Here is a 6,091-nt window from a genome sequence, read left to right on the forward strand (position 1 = left end):
TATCTCATCCTACACTGGTATGCATAGATGCCTCTGAGGTCACAAGCCCCATATAAATATAAGGCACAATCCTATGGTATACCTAAAGAAGCAGCCATTTCCAGCACCTCTCTGCCATGGACCATACACGTGGCTCTTGCTACAGCTGACAGTATTTGACAGTGGTTAGGACTGTACAGGATGCAGGCTGCTGTAAACACACATTGTTATTTGGTGTATCAATTCAGATATGTGCTTTTGCATGGGAATATTCAAATGTGTTTTTAAAAAATCACCACAGTTTTATAGTTGTATTTGCCTGCATCTTCTTTTCTTAAACCAAGTTTCTGTCCTCACAACATTCTTTTCTACATGCAGGTTCAAGAGGGCTGTGGGAGGGGATAGGTGGTAATTTTTCTGAACTTTATCATCTTGAATAAGGGCAATACAACATTAGTCTAGCATGCATGAAACAATGAAAGTACGACTCAGTTTATGGGGATTAAAAACATTATGTCTCTTAAAGGTGCAATGTGTAACTTGTGTGTAACATGTGTAGCATTTTCTACAGCAAGGCATTCAACATTAGCCTGATTCATCAGCTGGTTTCACTTCGTGGAAACTGTCTGGCCTCGCAGCATTAGGATTTGTTTGCTCGACAGTAGGCAGATACTTTTTTTATTTAACCAATCACTGCTATTTGGTTGGGATGTATATAATGCGCCAAATCCCATAGGAAGAAGGGCAATAACATTTTTCCCCTTGATAAAATTCACGAAACATTTTTTTTTGTTCCGGCTTTAAATCCTCCATCTCGGGAATCGTTGCCAACACAAAATGTATGGCTTCATCTAAATTTCTCTCGACCGCTTTCTTTATGTTGTGCTGTACCACAAAAGGGACCCAGACAGGCTCTTGAGTTTGAAGTCATAGCTTCACAGCTCTTCGCTGATTGGACGGTGCTCGGTCTACAACTTCCAAGGTTCTTGCAAACCCTCTAGTATATTCTGATTCCTGACCAAGTTGCTGGAGAGAAATGAAATAGAGCAGAGGTGGCACCAGCCTGGCTAATTCAACATATCCATTTCCAAAGATCAAGTTACAGGTCAGGTCTATGGAGAGGTGACTACACTGACTATGAGAGTACTCGTTTTATGGTATTTTTCAGCAAGAAAATAGCAATAAAAATAGATATGTTTTATGGCATACTGTGGAACGTTCTAGGCAAAGCTGTAACATTTTCATGGAGACAGGTGACAGACCCTCTACCTGAAAAGTTGCATAGTGCACCTTTACCTTTAAACTCAGTTTTGTGTACATTTTATTAATCTGCTGATACCTAAAATAGGATTATGAACACACATAACAACCTTATTTTATAGTCATATTTCCTTTCACATTGCCATTGGCGAAATATCGGCCTACTGTGTCACTGTCTCTTATGTTTGATGTCTGAAGTCACAATGCAGTATTTGTTTATTTCCTGAAAGTACTATATTTGCAGGTGGTGATGGTAACAGCCAAACACTCCATTGTTCTATGTGTCTCTATAGTATATGTCACCCACATTATACTCAAACAATATGGATGTTTTGGATTTCTTTTAAACAAAAGAAACCACAGTTATGCCTCCACACCCTCCCCCCATCTTTTCGTGAAATTGTGCACAGAGAATGTTATAAGCCCATTAACCTGCTGCTCCAAAGGCCATTTGAAATTGAAATCGGGTCAAGGAGTCATAGCGTCCTGTATATGTTTTTGAGGAATATTGACAAATGAAATACCTCCACTAACTGAACCGTGTCTGTGATGAATGAAGATGTTATGATTGACCTTAAGGATGCCAGGACACACAGCTCACATGGATCAAGTGCAGAGCTTATATTATGAAGGATAGCATGGTGAAGGAGTCAGTAGTAGTGGTTGTCACTGTTGTTTATATAATAATTATTATTAATAATAATAATAATAATAATAATAATAATAATAATAATACATTGGATTTATAAAACTCTTTTCATGTTCACTCAAAGACTCTTCACAGTAAAATAACACAAAAACAAGTAGTGAGGAAGCAGTCATGTGAGGGGGCTATAGGCTGTAAGGAAAAGGTGAGTTTTGAGCTGTTTTCAGAAGGTATTGAGTGAGTCTGAGGGAAAGAGTTACAGAGGGTGGAGACAGCAATGGCAAAGGCTCTGCCCCCCGAGGTCCGGTTCTTTGATTTGACCGGGGGAGGTAGGCAGTTAGAGTGTGATCAGAGGAGGAGGGAGGAGCGGCAGGGCTGAACAAGGTCTGGGAGGTATGGTTATGGAAGGCTTTGTAGGTGATCATTAGGATCTTGAAGTTGATGCGCTGTTGGAGGGGAGCAGTGGAGTTGTTGCAGAACAGGGGGATATGGTCTTGTGAGCAGGTATGGGTGAGGGGGTGGGCAGCAGAGTAGAGTAGTTTACCAAAGTGATGCAAGCTGATCACTAAAATGGTCAACTCAGCTCAGTGAAAAGACTGATTAACCTGTCCAGTCATACCCAAAACTCAATTTCAGCTGTAGTCCAAATCCACTACTCCTTATAATGTTAATACTTAGTCGACTAATAAAAAAAATTGGCAAAAAATTTGACTAAATGACTGCAGAGCTACTAAAATGAGCCTCAAATGAAATATTAAAGTTTCAACTAGGAGTCCAATATAGATCTCAAACAGGTATAAAACAGGACTGAAGCAGACTAGACCAAGGCAAAACTCTCAAGTCTCTCTCAGTCAGGACTGAAACACTTGCGCACACATCTCATCGCAATTGGAACAAAACTCAGAATTAACCTGGATTGGACCAGGACTATTCAAGGATTAGATCCACTGTCTACATCAGAATTAAAGGGCTCACATTATGCTGCATTCTGATCCATGTTATAATGTTGTTTCCTCATCAACAGCTTACCTGGAATTTTGTTAAACTGGGACCTAAAGCAGCAGTGGACCTTTCTAATTGCCAAATAACAAACAGATTAAATGTAAATGAACCCCAAAGCTCAATAGTGCCCGTCCCACAGTTTGAGAAACCCAGCCTAAATAGAAATTATGTGTGTATGATTGATATAAAAGGGCAGTTCCATGTCAGATTCTACTTGCATAAATTAGATTAGGGACACATGTGAATCTGGTTTAACATTGTGATGGATGAGCCACCTTTGCAAACACATTATTGAGTTCCTGCCCTTGCTCCGCTCCTTCCTCATCTCTCCTTCAAAACCACCAGCAATAATTTAAAGGGCACTAGAAGCTAGAAGCAGGAGAGGTAGTGACAGGGTGAAGGTAAGGCACAAAGATTATGGACAAAAATGTTGGCATCATTGTGTAGTCATTTTGGTATGGAAAAATAAAAACAAAAATAATTAATCTATGGCTCGCTTGTGTAATGTGCAGCTATCCATAGGTCTTGCTTACATCTTCACCTCTTGTTGTTTTGATGATGTTTATGGCGACATCAGCTCCAATCGGGCAGAGCAGTTTTCTGACACAGATATCAGTGGACTTGTTTATTTTATTAAGTCATTTTAAATCAATATTGGAATTTAAAATGTACAAATTATAACATAATGATCCATGGGTGTCATAGATTATAACTATATCGCAGACACAAGCATGAAAGCTCTTTCATACACATAACTATTGGAACTAAACTGAGACTAAACCCAGAACTAAACCTGGACTAGACCAAGACTAGAACCAAACCAAGTCTACATCAGGACTAAACTGGGCTAAAACCAGGACCAAACCTGGAATGCACCCTTGGCTTAGTCGCTCTCCATGGTGCTGATCATTTTATCATTTTCTTTTATCAGTATAGATTGAATGTAGACCCAGTTAATATTGAACAGTATTTTTGTGTATTTTTACTACTGTATTGGTCTTACCTGTACTGCATTTTCACCTGTGCTTGTTTTATATATTTTTAATAAATATATGTGACATTTCACCAATTGCGCTGAACTTTTGGAAAGAAAACTGCTGTGTATATTAAATGTTTTTTTTTTTAAGTACTGAAGAAGTAAGTATTCATGGCTGGCCAGGCAATGTGGTATTATCCTGTATACACTTATGAATGGCATTATTTTTACTCTATGTTATTGGCAGCCTTTCTGAAAGACATACTATACTTATAAAAAAAACAAAAAAAAAAAAACAGCTCAGACTTCAATATTATCTTCCACTTCCAAAACAAAGACAAGTGCTTATGTTTATGAAAACAATGTATGTCTATGTGTATGTAAAGTGGCCTAATCCGCATTTAACTTAAATTGAAAAAAAAAAAATTGCATTGCTGTCAAAAGGAGGGTCATATTAGAGAGTCCGCTAAGAGAAAAAAAAAAAAAACATTGGCCTATAAGAAGACCACAAAGGCAAAGGGTTAATGACAGAGATTAAATCAGATCTATCAAGCCACATGGCCATCTTCCTGCACAAGGGCATTCTGGGTACATATGCAATAATGCATTTGAGCTGCAACGATATACAGGGCTCAAACATGAAGAGTTCCAAGTTCAGGGTTTATTAACTCAAAATGCTTTAAGTAAAGGTTCCGTAGTAAAGGTGTTAATGAGAACTTTTCATTGTTTTTAAGCATGTGTAAACTTTTCACTGGAATGAACCCAGTAAAGCATGCGAGTAGATTTGGACACAGTGACATGCAAATCAAGCAGCTATCTAAGAAAAAGGCTTTCTGTTGCCCTCTAAAAATTTTATTTAGAATAATTCATAAAAGAAAATCTGTTTTGTCATGAATATTTACTTTTACAATTACAGAGAGCATAATGTGTGATGAGGAAAGATCAGACAAACCTAGTCACAAATATGCTCTCTGTATATTGTAAATGTAAATATCCACGACAAAACAGACTTTCTTTTATGAATTTTTCTAAATAAAACATTTAGAGGGCAATAAAATCTACAGGTGACATTGCATTTTAGGGTCAAGCCTTGAGTCTGTTGCATTCATTCAAAATTTCCCATATTATCTGGGGACCCCCTGAAATCACTTTGCAACCTCTGTGAGGTGACATTCCATGTCCCCAGAGCTAGTCTCCATGTCCGGAGATCCGGTTGTCGAGGCCCCCGCCTTCGACTGCCTCCCAGATCTCTTTGCACCAGCCCCATATGGCTTCTCCCGCGGGTGGTCGGCCCACGTGAGGACGGCCCCGCGTCGCTCCTTCGGGCTGAGCCCGGCCGGGCCCAGTGGGGGAAGGCCCGGCCACCAAGCGCTCGCTGGCGAGCACCCACCCCAGGCCTGGCTACAGGGTGAGGCCCCGGTGACGCCAATCTGGGCGACTTAACTGGCCTCTGTGTGTGACTCATCATATGGGGCTTCTGAACCGTTCTTCATCTGACTCGTCTCCCCGGACCTGTTTGCCTTGGATGACCCTACCAGGGGCATGAAGCCCCCGACAACATAGCTCCCGGGATCATTCGGGCACTCAAACCCCTCCACCACGATAAGGTGATGGTTCAAGGAGGGGCCTGTATCGGAGAGGCGAAGCTCTCGATTTACCGGTCAGTCTTCGTTCCTACTCTCACCTATGGTCATGAGCTCTGTGTAGTGACCGAAAGGACAAGATCGCGGATACAAGCGCTCGAAATGAGTTTCCTCTGCAGGGTGGCTGGGCGCTCCCTTAGAGATAGGGTGAGGAGCTCAGTCACACGGGAGGAGCTCGGAGTAGAGCCGCTGCTCCTCCACGTCGAGAGAAGCCAGTTGAGGTGGCTCGGGCATCTGTTCCAGATGCCTCCTGGGCGCCTCCCTCGGGAGGTGTTCCGGGCATGTCCCACCAGGAGGAGGCCCCGGGGAAGACCCAGGACACGCTGCAGGGACTATGTCTCTTGGCTGGCCTGGGAACGCCTCAGGGTCCCCCCAGAGGAGCTGGAGGACGTGTCTGGGGTGTAGGAAGTCTGGGAGTCCCTGCTTAGGCTGTTTGCCCAGGGGAGAGGCTTAGGGGTGCTCTGCTCATTCTGTCGTGCTGAGTTCATGGACAACCTCCTGTTACACAAAAATGGAGGACCTGAGCTTTCTGCATGAACTGCCGTGAATCAGCATCACACAATTCTTAAAGAGATTATTGAAACT

Source organism: Boleophthalmus pectinirostris, unplaced genomic scaffold (genome assembly GCF_026225935.1).
Source record: "Boleophthalmus pectinirostris isolate CB_2022bp ecotype Guang Dong unplaced genomic scaffold, ASM2622593v1 HiC_scaffold_8, whole genome shotgun sequence".
In the NCBI taxonomy this organism is placed as follows: domain Eukaryota; kingdom Metazoa; phylum Chordata; class Actinopteri; order Gobiiformes; family Gobiidae; genus Boleophthalmus; species Boleophthalmus pectinirostris.